Below are 14,635 nucleotides of genomic sequence, written 5' to 3' on the forward strand. Positions count from 1 at the left end.
GCAGGATTCCTGTGTGGCACAGATAAAGGAAAGATTAGAATCTGACCTCAACCTAGGAACAACCAAGACTCAGTCTATAGCAGAAGGTTCAGGAAGCTAACCAACTAAGATCAACACTGCGGCGTGGAATCAAGGTTTGAAGGCAGCTTAAATACTGTGGTCCTCCTGATGAGTAGATCAGCCACAGGTGTGTGGGAGGCTCAGCTCAGGAGGACCCACGGCGCACTCTGCTGGAGGCAGAGGGTAATCTCCAGAACCTTAACAGTGACTCCAGCCCTAAAGAAAAGACAAAGAGAGCAGAAGAGGATCCTCAGCGCCCTCTGGTGGGCAAGCCTGAGGATCCCAACAGAGCCCCCCCCTCAAGGGCGGATTCCAGACGCCCCCTGAAAAAAAAAGTCCAAAAAACAAACAAAAAACAACCCACCCAGGGCGGGCGGAGGGGGCACTAGGGCGAGGAGGGCCAGAAACAACAAAAAACAAAGTCCAGAAAACGAAAAACAACCCACCCAGGGCGGGCGGAGGGGGCACTAGGGCGAGGAGGGCCAGAACCAACAGAAAAAAAGGTCCAACAAACAAAAAACAACCCACCCAGGGTGGGCGAAGGGGGAAACAGGCCAGGAGGGCAGAAAACTAAAACAGAGTCCAGAACAAAAAACCATCCACTTATGGTGGACAAAAACAAAAGAAAACCCAAAAGATTTTTTGGGCAAAGTCTCTGGTGGCCGGCCGAGGGACAGGGGAGCCCGCCGATTGCGGCTCCCGATCAGGAACAGGGGAGCCCGCCGATTGCGGCTCCCGATCAGGAACATGAGAACCCACCGACTGTGGATCCGCCTCAGGAGCAGGGGAGGCCACCGACTGTGGCTCTGTCTCGGGAACAAGGGAAACCACCCATGGAGGCTCATGTTCAGTCTCTGAAGTGGGTTGAAAAGTCTGTAAAGGGCTCTTGGCGGTTTGTGGTCCCTGTAGAGAGGCTCTTGGAGGCCTATCTCCATCAACTCCAAATTCTGAAGTCCTTCTAACCTTTAGCTTAAGGGTCTCTAGACGGCACAGGGCAGGCTCAGGGGTCTCTGGACGGCACAGAGCAGGCTCAGGAGTCTCTGGATGACACAGAGCTGACTTAGGGGTCTCTAGACGGCACAAAGCTGACCCAGGGGTCTCTAGACGGCACAGAGCTGGCTTAAGGCGACGCCTATTCTTACGCCGAGAGGTCTTTGGAGCTAGGCTAACTGGTTTATTGATAGGATCAGACGCTAAGTTAACCGGTTGAGAAATAATAATTCCAGAGTGGATTACAGGATCAGAAGCTAAAAAAGCAGGCAAGGAGTCAGGTTTTAAATTAACTGGGTCAATAACTGGTTCAGGATCTGGATCTGGCTGGCGTGTAACAGAAAGTGGTGGCTCGAAAGGGAAGATGTCTTCTCTATCTCCATAGAAAAACTCCCATAGATCATCCTCATGGATGTAGGGATCTCGATAAACGGGCGAGGGAACAGGTTTAGATACCACGGTGACGGGTGCAAATGTATGATCAGGCTGGCAGGGAACTCTAACAGTTTGACGTGAAATAGGTGGGCCAATCTTGAGTCCTTTAACGGATGGAGTTAAATGATGGTCTAGAATATGAGAACTGAGACTAACCCGGCGCGGAGAGGAACAGAAACTGGTTTGTGATGCTAAGTCTAATCCAATGGCTAATTCAATGAGGTCCTCTAGGGTAGCTGGCTCGACGTAAAATGAAAGCTCTTTTCTGATGGAATTATTTAAAGCCATGAGATAAGCGGACTTGAGCGCAGACTCGTTCCACCCGGAAACGGCTGCTCTAACCTGGAACTCGATAGAAAACTCGGCGACGGACCTATTACCCTGTTTCATATTCAGAAGCTCACCAGAAACTGAACACTTAGTGACCTTACTAAAGGCTTTTTCAAACTCCAGGATGAAATTCTGATATGTACAGTCTTTTCTAGTTTTTAGCGGAAATCTTGACTCCGCCCATTCAAGGGCTTCACCAGACAAAAAAGAAACAACAAAAGCAATCTTATCCTTATCATTAGGAAAACTAGAAGTATGAAAACCAAGTAATAACTGACACTGAAATAAAAATCCCTTGAGCTTACGTGGGTTGCCAGAAAATCTCTCAGGCAGAGGAGGACCAGGTGACGAAAACGACGGGTAGAGTTCAGACCAGAAAGGAGGGGTATCATCTTGACTAGGAGATGACGTCACCACCGGTGAACCAGGAAACGGAAGTGGATTCGGGGCAGGGCGAGCCGCTGACGTGGCGTAATCATTGTAGAAGTGGCTAGCGAATGTTTGATTTAACAGTAACTCATGGACGGTTTGCGAGTGATCATGTGTCTGAGCGTCCTGTTTCTCAGTCCAACGACGGAGGTGATCTGCTGGGCTTTGTGTTTGGCCGCAGTGTTCTGTCATGATTGGGTTTCTGAGAGTAAAGCCCAAGATGCAGAACACACACGGAGAACGCTGGTAAAAGTCCAAAGAGTTTATTTAAAGACACAAGCACATAGAAATAAACAGGAACAGTTCAGTCCGGGGGCTGGTTCACTGGGGTCTGTGCAGGGAACAGGGGATGGCTGGTTAACTGAGATCATGAGGGGCTAAGCCTCTAGCTGTGTGCTTAGCAAGGCTAGCTAGGATCTGAGCTTCCAGCTCAACACAGAGAACAACAGGGGATAATCCACAAGGGAACCTCTGGGGAAACTCCTCAAAGAAGTCATCAGGTTTCATCCACTTGGGAATCTTCGGGTCGGCTCACCAGGGCAGATTAGCAGGTTAGGCTTTCCAAGAGCTTCTGGCTTGGGACTGGTTTCCTGTGACGCAGCTCTCCCAGAGCTGCAGGCCAGAGACAGGGTTCCAGTGAGGGTGCTCTCCCTGAGCTTCACAAGGAGACTGGTGGTTAAGCTCATCCAGAGCTTCACAAGGAGACAGGTGGTTAAGCTCATCCAGAGCTTCACAAGGAGACAGGAGGTTAAGCTCATCCAGAGCTTAACGAGGAGGCAGGATTCCTGTGTGGCACAGATAAAGGAAAGATTAGAATCTGACCTCAACCTAGGAACAACCAAGACTCAGTCTATAGCAGAAGGTTCAGGAAGCTAACCAACTAAGATCAACACTGCGGCGTGGAATCAAGGTTTGAAGGCAGCTTAAATACTGTGGTCCTCCTGATGAGTAGATCAGCCACAGGTGTGTGGGAGGCTCAGCTCAGGAGGACCCACGGCGCACTCTGCTGGAGGCAGAGGGTAATCTCCAGAACCTTAACAGTGACTCCAGCCCTAAAGAAAAGACAAAAAGAGCAGAAGAGGATCCTCAGCACCCTCTGGTTGGCAAGCCTGAGGATCCCAACATTATGTGATTGTTGTTTGTCTCTTTTGCCCTGCGATGGACTGGCGATCTGTGCAGGGTTTACCCCGCCTCTCGCCCGCTTTGGATAAGCATGACAGAAAATTAAGGGATGGATGGATGGGCTTTAATGCTCATAGTTTTTTATCACTATAACCACATGTAACAGAAGGCAGACTGCCCCCAAGGAAATGTATGAAATCTGCTGGACTTTGACAGTTGCATGTGACCAAAAACAGGTGGTACCCTCATTTCTATTTTAGGAGTACAGTATATGGACAAACGTCTGCGTCAGCCAACTCCATTAACAACGGGACCTAGTTTGTTTGACCTTATGTCCTCTGCTTTGCATTTTGCAGTTGGTTTATACCATCAAGTGTCAGGTTTGGTAGCAGCTGCATGAAATAAAATAAGAATGAATGAAAATATGTTTGTACTTAACTGTTATGATGGACTTTTTAGTCAGTGGATGCTGGATTTATCTATTTAAAAAAAAAGGTTTTTCATTCTAAGCAGGTAAATATATCTGCAATAATCTAACTATGACTGAATTCTAATGAGGTCAGATGCATATGGAATGGAGACAGCAGCCAAGAAGCACAGATACAGAGAGTAAAATCCCCCCTCTTCCACACCCCTTCCCTTGTCCCTTCTCTCCTGGCAGCGTTGTGGCCCGGAGGCAAAGCTCCCACACAACAGACGGGACTCCCACTTCACAGCCTGCAGGGTGGAGCTGTCTCACTGCAAAAACTGCTGCCAGGAACACGGAGAGTCAAATCACTGTCGCAGAGGGGAGTGCCGATGCAGAACGCTGCTGTTTTCCCATTTCTGTGGAAATTAGCGACGGTTTTGTGTTTAGGAAACAATAGCCTGAAGGCAGGGGGATCAGCAGGGTTGCTCTTCACACTTGGGAAAAGACAATGAAATGTGAGCGTGGTGCATTCAATCTCATGTGGAAATCTAGGTTTAGGACAGTGTTTTTCTTTACCTAAGTGTCCTCTCTGGCTATGTTACAATTAATACATGTTTTTACTCACAGATATTGAGGGAAATCCTCCATAGAGACGCCCACTGGAAAATGAATAACGCCTTAGAGGGTTCACTGGGTTTGTAGAGTATTTCTAGTAGAAAGCAACTGAACTGTTTTCTTGTTGGTTATTTTTTATATAACAAAGAAAATATTTTAAGTTACTTTTTCTATTCTTAAAAATATAAATTCACTTTAGGTCAGAAATTAAAATGTCATTGAATATTCAATCGTACACTATTGTAGGGCTTTCCATCACTTTATTTGAGCTAAATACAAGCATTTAAAGAAATGAAAATGAAAACCCTCTTTCCACCTTCAATTTAACATATTTACTGTATATTTCAATCGATTACAGTTATGCATTGGTGTGCACACTCTTTAACTAGTTAACGTCTGTCTTCCTTAGAAAGAGACATCCCTTGGACATGTTTACGTCCTAATGTTTACGTTTGTGAAGTTTGGACAGAACTCTGACTCCACAGGGATGTTTTCATGTAGCTCTGATGATAGTCATAATAAAAGTACAATTAAAAGGATGGCGCCACATGCAGCTCATAAGGAAAATAGGTCTGACACCTGGAAAAAGAGATTTTGTTTTTATCTTCGAATAATTAAGCTGTATTTACCATCTGGATCAGTTTTCATATTACCTCTTACAATGAGCTCTTTATGCATGTATCATTTCCAAATTGTTCATGGTGTTTAAAAGTTTACCGTGACAGAGTGGGTTAATGATAGGAGTTCTAATCTTTTTCATTTCCCTACAGATGCTAATGAGCTTGTTTCTTAATTTGCTCTTGAGTTTCTTTTGCTTGGGGCATAATGGGTTGTTTATCTTTAAAGAAATCTATGTTAACATGTTGTTAAATAGAATCTATTGAAGGGGTTTAAGGGTGGCATAATGGTTTAAGGAGGGAAATTTTAGCTTTTGTTGTGAAAAGTTGTTAAATCTGTGTAATTTGTGACTGAAGACATTTTTTTTATAACGCATTGTAAAATGATGTGGCTTTTTTCCCCCTTAATAACTGAAATTTGATTTTTGAAAATTTCTGTTGTCATTCATATTTTTACTTGCAGTCTTAAGGCCAATTTATGCTTCTGACACATAGCCTCTGCAACCTTCAAATCTGTCTCTATGCACGACCACGTCCCCCGCACTGAGGCTCTGCAACTGTTGTCACGCACCTCAAAAAAATCCTGACTACATGTCGGACGGTCGCAAACCTGTGCAGACCTCAAGCAGAAGTGCACAGACTAAAACCAGCTGCGATTGGTCCATGCCTTTCCAGCTGTCTGTGTGGTCATCCTTCTCGATTTGGTGCCGGGCGCGCCATTTTCAAAACCGAGGAACAACTACAATGGACAACTATGACGAAAGGTTAATCTGTCTTTTTGCCAACTCCATTAACAGAAGCATTGTTGTTTTGAAAAATAAACACTCCTGCCGGCGCCGCCGAAGTTCTTGTGACCATCCGCCGAAGTTCTGGCAAGTTCTCGAATAGGCTCCCCCTTGCACTTTGCCAGGAAACTGCTGTGCAGCCTTAGAAATTCCAGATCGACAATGCAGAAGCATACCAGCAAAACTGGTTGGCGACCAGACCCAAGCAAAATTTGATGTGTGCGGTTGCAGAAGTATAATCTGCCTGTTACGCTTATCTAGGACCTAGTTGTGGGGGAACAGTCTCAGCAGAGACTCTGAGATTTTCTTCTCTCCAGAAACCTTCTCCAGCTCTGCCGGACAAAGCCAGAGGCACTCCTAGGAATGCCAAAAGATATAGTCCCTGCATCATATGCTGGGTCGTCCTCTGTGCCTCCTTGCGGTGAGACATGTCTAAAAGGCCTTTCTGAGAGAGCCATCCAGGTGGCATCCAAAACAAAGGATGTCTGAGCCATCTCATCTGACTCCTCATGATGTGGAGGAGAAGCGGCCCTCCTCTGAGCCTCTCCCGGATAAGCAAGCTCCTCATCCTATCTTTAGGGTAGTATCTAGCTACTCTGCAGAGAAACTCATTTTAGCCACTTATATCTGGGATCTCAAAATTCCCCAAGGTACCTGAACTCCTCCATTTGAGGCAGGAACTTTCTTTAAACCTGAGCCAGCAGAAGCATTTACATAAAGCAAGGACAGAAACACTAGACACCCTCCGGTCCTTGGCTGTGCTTAGAAATGCACAAGAAATCCATAAAGGTTATGGAAAGGACCTCTGACTGTGGTCAGAACTGATGGAGTCCAAAACGCACCCGGAACAGGTTCGACATAATGCTGGCAATATGGACCGACTCTGTACACCTGGAGTGTCCACCCCAGAGGGAACCACAAGGGACACCAACGAATGGCTTCTCCAGGTCAAGAAAACACACGTGGACCCGTTAGGCAAATCCCCAATGGAGGTATGCCAGTTGTTTTATCTTTTATTATAATGCCTCAAATAAAAGACATTTATAAAACTAAGTAGATCATTTTGGCTACTTCCTTTTGTCAGAGTGATTCTATTTAAGGGATTTCTACTCGTCAGGCCTAAATGTGGCATAGATGTGGAATATCTGAAAATGTTCATTTGTTGTTTTCATTAGCAGTAGGTAACGATCATCACAATGAAATAAAATGTTAATAGATTTGATTTATATGACAGATTAATGTTACTTCTTAATGGGAAAACTAAAACAGAGAGCATTTTTACTATATTTTAACTAGTGTTGCACTGATACCGATCGGGGCCCCGCCCGATACTGCACTAAAATGGTGGTATCGGTATCGGTGAGTACAAACAAATAGGGCACTGATACCATTTTGAGAGCCATAAGTTTATTCAACTGCTTTCACCTATTCCAGGTAGGCAATAAAAAGTTCTACTGGATTCACTTTGTATTATTCTTTTTCCTGCTTCACAAAGGTAGGCAGCAGCTTGACAAAGCCATGATGGCAATTATTTTACGTCCAAGTAGTATGCAGTTCTTCATATATACACACACACATCAATTTCAAACAGATGGTATCAATATCGGCCATACTACAGGTATCGCATATCGGTATCGGGGTCAAAAAATTGCATCGGCACAACACTAATTTTAACACAACTGAAGTGCCTCTGTATGGAGCAGGATGAGTGCCACAATGCAATAAATAAATAACTTATGAAATGGGTATCTAAATATGTCATTAATTCCTTAACACTGAAAATAAATTCAGAAATTATTGCTTCTGCATATGTAGTTTTGCCTCTAAGAAGTTAATGAGAGAAGTGACCTAGCTTTATTCAGTGGGCAAGGCCTACTTTAATTCTACTAAAATCTCAGGCAGCTCCCACTGTACTAGCATGCTCATTATAAATATTTCAGACCAAAGAAGGAATATAGAGGCTGAAGTTGCTCACGCAATGTCCTGAAGATAGAATGCAAAACATTTATGATGTTATGTCTTCCATTTCCCGCTATAATATTTAGAATTGTCCCAATCTGATATAAACCATTGGATTTTATTGGCCAATATCTGAAATCTCTGATATTTTCATGCTGATAGAAACACTCAGCTTCTGTTACAGTTTTTTTGGATTGCTTAAGCACGATTTTCAAAACAGGGCCCGTGTTTTCAAAACACTACACACAATTAGCACAACCACACACTCAATTAGCAAAACACTACAGATCTTTTGCATAAATAAACACTCTTGTAAAAACTATACACTTCTGTTTAAAAACCACGCTTTGTTACCATATGAAACACACACGTTTCACATTACTATACTCTGTTTGCACGAGTTACACTCTGCTGTGATAAATCTAAAACACTTTTAGCACTTCTACTTCCCTAAGATTAGAGTTGGCTACCATCAACAAAGTACAAATATAATGTAAATTCACCAAACACTACACAAGACCAATGTTGCAGACTGAAGAAACTCATTTATTTCTCAAAACGCCCAAAATGTTGACATGGAGATTCATAATACTGTAACAAAATGTCACTTTACGTATTGTACTGTAAGTTTACTGTAAAAAACAAAACAAAAACTAGACATTGTCTCTTCACCTAGCTGGATCTGGGCAGAGAATTTCATCAACATAGCAGGCAATGTTGTAATTAGCAAGACACATTGGAAAGAAACGTCTTGAATCACGAATCCATCCTTGCATTGCTGCTACCTCGATCTGGTCACAGGCCTCCTCCATGGCTTGGATGAGGGGTACCTCAGCCTGGAGACGGAGATCATATACCTTTCATCGCCATGCAGAGAAAGACTCGTCTATAGGGTTGAGAAATGGAGAGTATGGTGGAAGATATAGGATGGTGAAATGTGGATATTGCTGAAACCAGTTCTGAACCAGGGCAGAGCGGTGGAAAAACACATTGTCCCAGACAACAATGTATTGCATATGATCGATTTGGTTTGCTGCTGTTATGTTGTGCAATTGGTCCAAGAATGTAAGTATGAGTGCTGTGTTGTAAGGGCCCATATGGGCATGGCGGAGGAGGACCCCATTCTGTGTAATGGCTGCACAGAGTGTTATATTACCCCCACGTTGCCCTGGGACATTGAGTATACTGTAGCTCTGTGGTCCCCTCCTTCGTGTTTTCATCAGGTTGAACCCAGCCTCATCTATGTAAATGAACTCATGCTGGATCTCCTCTCCATCCATTTGTAAAACTCTCTGAAGAACAGTGTCAGGCAAAATTGTGTTCAGTGTAGATCTAGTATACATATTACAGTATGCAAGATCACAATGCTTAGGTGAATACATACCTCTGCATAATCATGCCGCAGTCATTTCACCCTTTCAGAATTGCGCTCGAAAGGCACTCGATAAATTTTCTTCATTTGAAAATGTTTTTTTATTACAGTTTTTTCTGAATGCTTAAGCGCTAATCGTGATTCTTGTAGCACAATTTCTAAAACTATTAATACGTATAGCAAAACCACTCACTGAGTTTGCAAAACTAAAAGCACAAACACTGCATTGCACTCAGTTTGCAATTTTGTAACACACATTTTGCAAAACTGTAGGCACAATTCACTGCACAACACTCTATTACCAAATTTCCAACACACTCCTAGTAAAATTATACACATGTATGGCTATCATTAACACTATTTTGCCAACTGTCTGGCACACTTTCACATGTGAAAACTGTTTTAGATAATTAGTTCAGTTTGCAATCAGCCTAAGCACTATAAATAATAATAATTGATAATGACACCATCTTTCAAAATAGGCAATAAGCATTTCTTCATGAAGTCGTGTACTTGCACGCCACAGAATAAGAATGAAACAAATTTACAGAGTTCCTTTGGAGAGAAACACAGAACATGTAAAGCAACTGTGATATGACTATGTGCAGGTAAGCTATAGTGTCAATGGTTCTGAATTTGGAAGTGCATACTGTAGTGCTGTGCATGGGCCTGATGTGATGCATTTGTTTTGTCTTGTCCAGAGAGTGATGGAACTAGAAGCAGATGCCATGGGACATGAGCTACTTTTTGTAGATGAAGCTGGTTTTAACCTCAGTAAAACCAGGAGACGTGACAGAAACATTATTGGACATAACCAATACATAACAAAACCATGTGTGCAGCTATAAGCCAAAAGGGTGTTGTTCACCATCATGCAACCATAGACCCATACAGGTCTGCACACATTATTGCATTCCTGGACACCTTACATGACATGCTCACTGTTCAGAGACCAGAGCATACCCAATATGTCATCATATGGGACAATGTTAATTTCCATAGGGCTGCTTTGGTCCGCAACTGGTTTACAGACCACCCATTCTTCATGGCACTCAACCTGCCTCCATACTCTCCATTCTTAAATCCCATTGAGGAGTTCTTCTCTGCCTGGCGCTGGAAAGTGTACGACCGTCATCCTCATCAACAGGTAGCCCTTTTACAGGCAATGGAGGAGGCATGTGGAGATATTGACCAGGCATCATGTCAGGCCTGCATACGGCATTCAAGGAGATATTTTCCCCGGTGCCTTGGACTGGAGGATATCGCATGCGATGTGGACGAAATTTTGTGGCCGGACCCAGAAAGACGACATGATGTAGGCTGATTGTTTTTTTTGTTTTTTTGTGAAATTACTATTTTGTGTTCTGACTTTGTCTTGGTTTTGATGAGTGTGAATAAACAGCAATACTTGAAATTTGGAACCGTATATGTTTACATGACACTATGACAAAAGTATGACCTCAAATTGACATCTGTACACAGAGAAAGGGAAAGCCAGATGTGTTTTGTATTCATACCATCAGTGTGTAGTTGGCACATTGTGTGCTTAGTAGATGATGGCTTGTGTTTACTGTTTGATACGAAAACACCATTTTTACAAAGGTGTGAAGAGTTAATCTAGCTGTGTTCGCTTTTGCAAGAGAACTGCAATGTTTTGATAATTGGGTGAAAGGTTTTCTTATTTGTGTGTAGTTTTGCAAAAATAGCCAATAGTTACAAAAAATGTGCTTAAGCAATCAGAAAAAACTGTAAAACCGACGTGGTTATTGACAATGTTAGCTTGGAGCTGATTGAGGGTTATAGCATTGTTGGCCAAAACCATGTTTACTATCTCCCTCTCTTGCTGTTCTGTGAACATAGGAGGCCTTCCCCCTCGTCGTTTCTGACCCTCAATCCTATGTAGAAAAAAAACAGTAAACAATAGTACAGTAATTTCACAGGAAAAGGTAACAGAAGTGCTGATAGTGCATAGAATACAGTACTGTAAGCAGTTGCTGAAACCGTGCAGATGTTTTTGAAATGATATTTTTACAATACCTATTTTCCAGTCGAAATGTGCTTATCACACTTGCCACTGTGTATCGGCTTAGATTTGGCTGTACTCTCAGTCCAGCCTCCCTCATCGTCAGGCCGTGGTTGACAACGTGGTCAACCAGTGTTGCGGGGATCTCATTTGTCAGATTCGTTCCTCTTTGAGCACGTTCTTTTCTTCCTCTACCTCCAGCATGGCCTCCATCTCTTCCTCTTCTGTTGATTCCTCTTCCTCCCCTTCCTCCTTGTCCTTCTCCTCCTCCTTGTCGTCGTCCTCCTCCTTGTCCTCCTCCTTCTCCTCCACCTCGTCTTACTATTTCTCTGACTCTTTCCATTGTGCCTGAAGACCGATGAACTCACCTGCTGCTTTTTATATTGCTTATACGCCTGATTGGTGTGTCTACAATTAAGCAAACAAGTGTTTGCACACCAGATGACTATGTTGAATCAATTGGTTGGAAGGTGCAGTAATTTGACATTCAGTGCTTTGGTATTGCAAGGAAGTGACTTCATAATAGATTTTTGTGTGTAATGTATGTTAAGTGTGTTTAGTGTTTTGCAAATCCCTGTGTGTTTAGTTTTGCAACAAGTGTGAGGTTGACAATGTGCTTATAGTTGTGCAAATAAGGGCTGATGTTTTGCTTCTTGAGTGTAAGGTTTTGCTAATTGTGTACTACTTTTAACTTTAGTGTGTAAGCAATCCAAAAAAACTGTAAAAGGTTCTGTAACTCATTGGTTAATTTTACATGGGACAGTTGTTTTCATACCTTTTTATTGTTGACTTTTGTTCCCTGTTTTAGTAATATTACTTGATCGAGACAGGTCTAACATTGGACAGTATAAAATAAGTAATAAAAATAAAAAAGGCTAAATTCTGAGATTAAAGTCAGAATCTGAGAAAAAAGTCAGAATTCTGAGACTAAAGAGCAAAAAAGTCAGAATTCTGGGATTAGGGTCAGAATTCTGAGATTATAGTCAGAATCTGAGATTAAAGTCAGAATCTGAGAAAAAAGTCAGAATTCTGAGACTAAAGAGCAAAAAAGGTCAGAATTCTGAGATTAAAGTCAGAATTCTGGGATTAGGGTCAGAATTCTGAGATTAAAGTCAGAATTCTGGGATTAGGGTCAGAATTCTGAGATTAAAGTCAGAATCTGACATTAAAGTCGGTATCTGAGAAAAAAAAGTCTGAATTCTGAGATTAAAGTCAGAATTCTGAGAAAAAGTCAGAATTCCGATATTAAAGTCAGAATCTGAGATTAAAGTCAGAAACTGAGAAAAAAAAGTCAGAATTCTGACTTTTTTCACATTATACTGAAATAAAATTTTAAAATTTGTTAACTTTTTTTTTCAGGTGCCCTTATCCTCTTCCATATAGAGGGATTATTTGTTTATCAACACGGCAGATGCGCGCGCATCTTGACTGCAAAAAGTGCCGGGTCCTTTAAAGCGTCTGGTCGAATGTTGTGATTATACGCGGTTATTTAGCTGTTGCGATCTGCTAACTAGCGATGTTGTCAGCGTTCTACAACAGTTTATCACCTAGTGATAAAATAAGTTATGCTGCTAAATTAACACTAGTTAATGGAATACGTCTTAATGACCCATACGCGTTACATGCCGGTGAGCGGATAAATGACGAGAAAAAATGGCCCAAAAATTCAGTGGCCGGACATTCATTCCCACCTGTGCAAAGTGCAATAGGCATTTCCATTACGAATGTGCAAAAGTAAAAAGAAAGGCTAAAGAATGGTATTGTGATCAGCGCGAAAAACAGAAAAACTAGAAAAAATGCACTCTGAAAAATAGAGTTGTAACTGTACCTGTGCTTACCATTCAAAGTATGCACTAAGGTTCTCAGTGTGCATCTTATGACAAGATTGTTTAATATTGTTATTTTTATTATTGGTTACATGCACAAGAATAAATATATTTCAATGTTTCCTTGACTCTTGAATACTATTAATATTTACACAGGGTGTACACAGGTATCAGCTGATTGAATTGTATTCTTTTCAATGGCAAAACACAAAGTAAAATATCTGCATATTTCAGTTAAGATTTTGAAATATATCATACAACAGAGGAATGAGGAAAAATCTCAATATTCAAAAGCAAACTGGATACAACACACATTTTGAACCAAAACTGCTGCAAAATTTTTTAAACCACAGCTTTTGAATGTTCAATGAGCTTATGCAGTGAAAATACTTAGGCAATCATTAAAAAAAAAAAATAATAATATTCAATGACATTTAAACCTCAATTCATAGATGTTAACAACATTAAGGCCTTAATTTTGGCACAATTCAATTAAGGGCTTTTAATTTATTTTCTAGGGACTATGCATTTGCAAATGTTTGTCAATGCTGCACAAACAATTACAATGTCATCTAACAGGTCCACCTGTGATAAAGGAATAACAGTAGTAAGAATTCGGAAAGTTTTCCATCTCCCTATTATTCTTTCAATGTGTATTCTAACATTGGACAAACGCCTCAATGTTTCCACCTCTTGAGCAGACAACTGCTTTTTACCTTTGGTAAAGTGAGGGATCCTCAGGGTAGCACCACGCAAGGCAAGCTCATCTCTAATGGTAAAACCACGATCTGCTAGTATCTCATCATTTACTTGTAGAAGGTCATAAAATCCAGACTCGGCTGAAAGTTGTTTATCAGAAACACGCCCACCCCAACCTGCAGACAGAAATGTAATTGCTCCTGCAGGTGACATGCCAACCAAATACTTAACCGTGTTATGGCTCTTATAATTTGAATATGTTTGGGCTCTGGCTGTTAAATTTGTTGGTCTGTTAATAAAAAATTTCTGTGCAGTCAATAATGCACCTGCAACGCTGGTATTTAGGTTTGAAACATTTTGGCATATTCTTTAAAATAGCATGCTTACTTGGCCACTTGATTAAAGGTTTCAAAATCTGAGACATAATAGGCAGCCAACTTCTTAAGACTTTAGAGATGTCACATTCGTTAACATTAAATCTGAATGCAATATCCTTGTTGGTGAGTCCTAATCTGAGTTTCATGAGTACAGCCAAAAGATGATCCTCTAGGGTCAGAGAGCCACGGATGACCTCAACACTGTCCTTAATCGTCTGCAGGACCCCATTAAAGAGGGCACTGGTTAGACCTGTGAAAAACAGCACCTGTGCTGCTTTACACTTCAGTGACGCAAAAGAGAACTGTGCAGTCCCGAGCATTTCTTTTAATTGTTCATTCTCTGTTTTCAGTTTGTTGATGTCCTCACGCAGGTTATCACACTCTGTATGAAGTTGGCTGTACTTCAGCTGGAGGTCATCATGGACAGTCTTTTGGACCATACCTTCTGAAAAATAAATACAAATTTTACATTCTTATCTTTACAAAAAACAAATGGTTACATTCTGGGTGATAAGTCACACTGTGGGCAAATACCTGTTCGCAACAAATATGAACATTACTAACTGATTAATCCCCCTAGTACGGAA

This window comes from Cyprinodon tularosa, unplaced genomic scaffold (assembly GCF_016077235.1).
Source record: "Cyprinodon tularosa strain WSP-4 unplaced genomic scaffold, ASM1607723v1 ctg564, whole genome shotgun sequence".
Taxonomy (NCBI): Eukaryota; Metazoa; Chordata; class Actinopteri; order Cyprinodontiformes; family Cyprinodontidae; genus Cyprinodon; species Cyprinodon tularosa.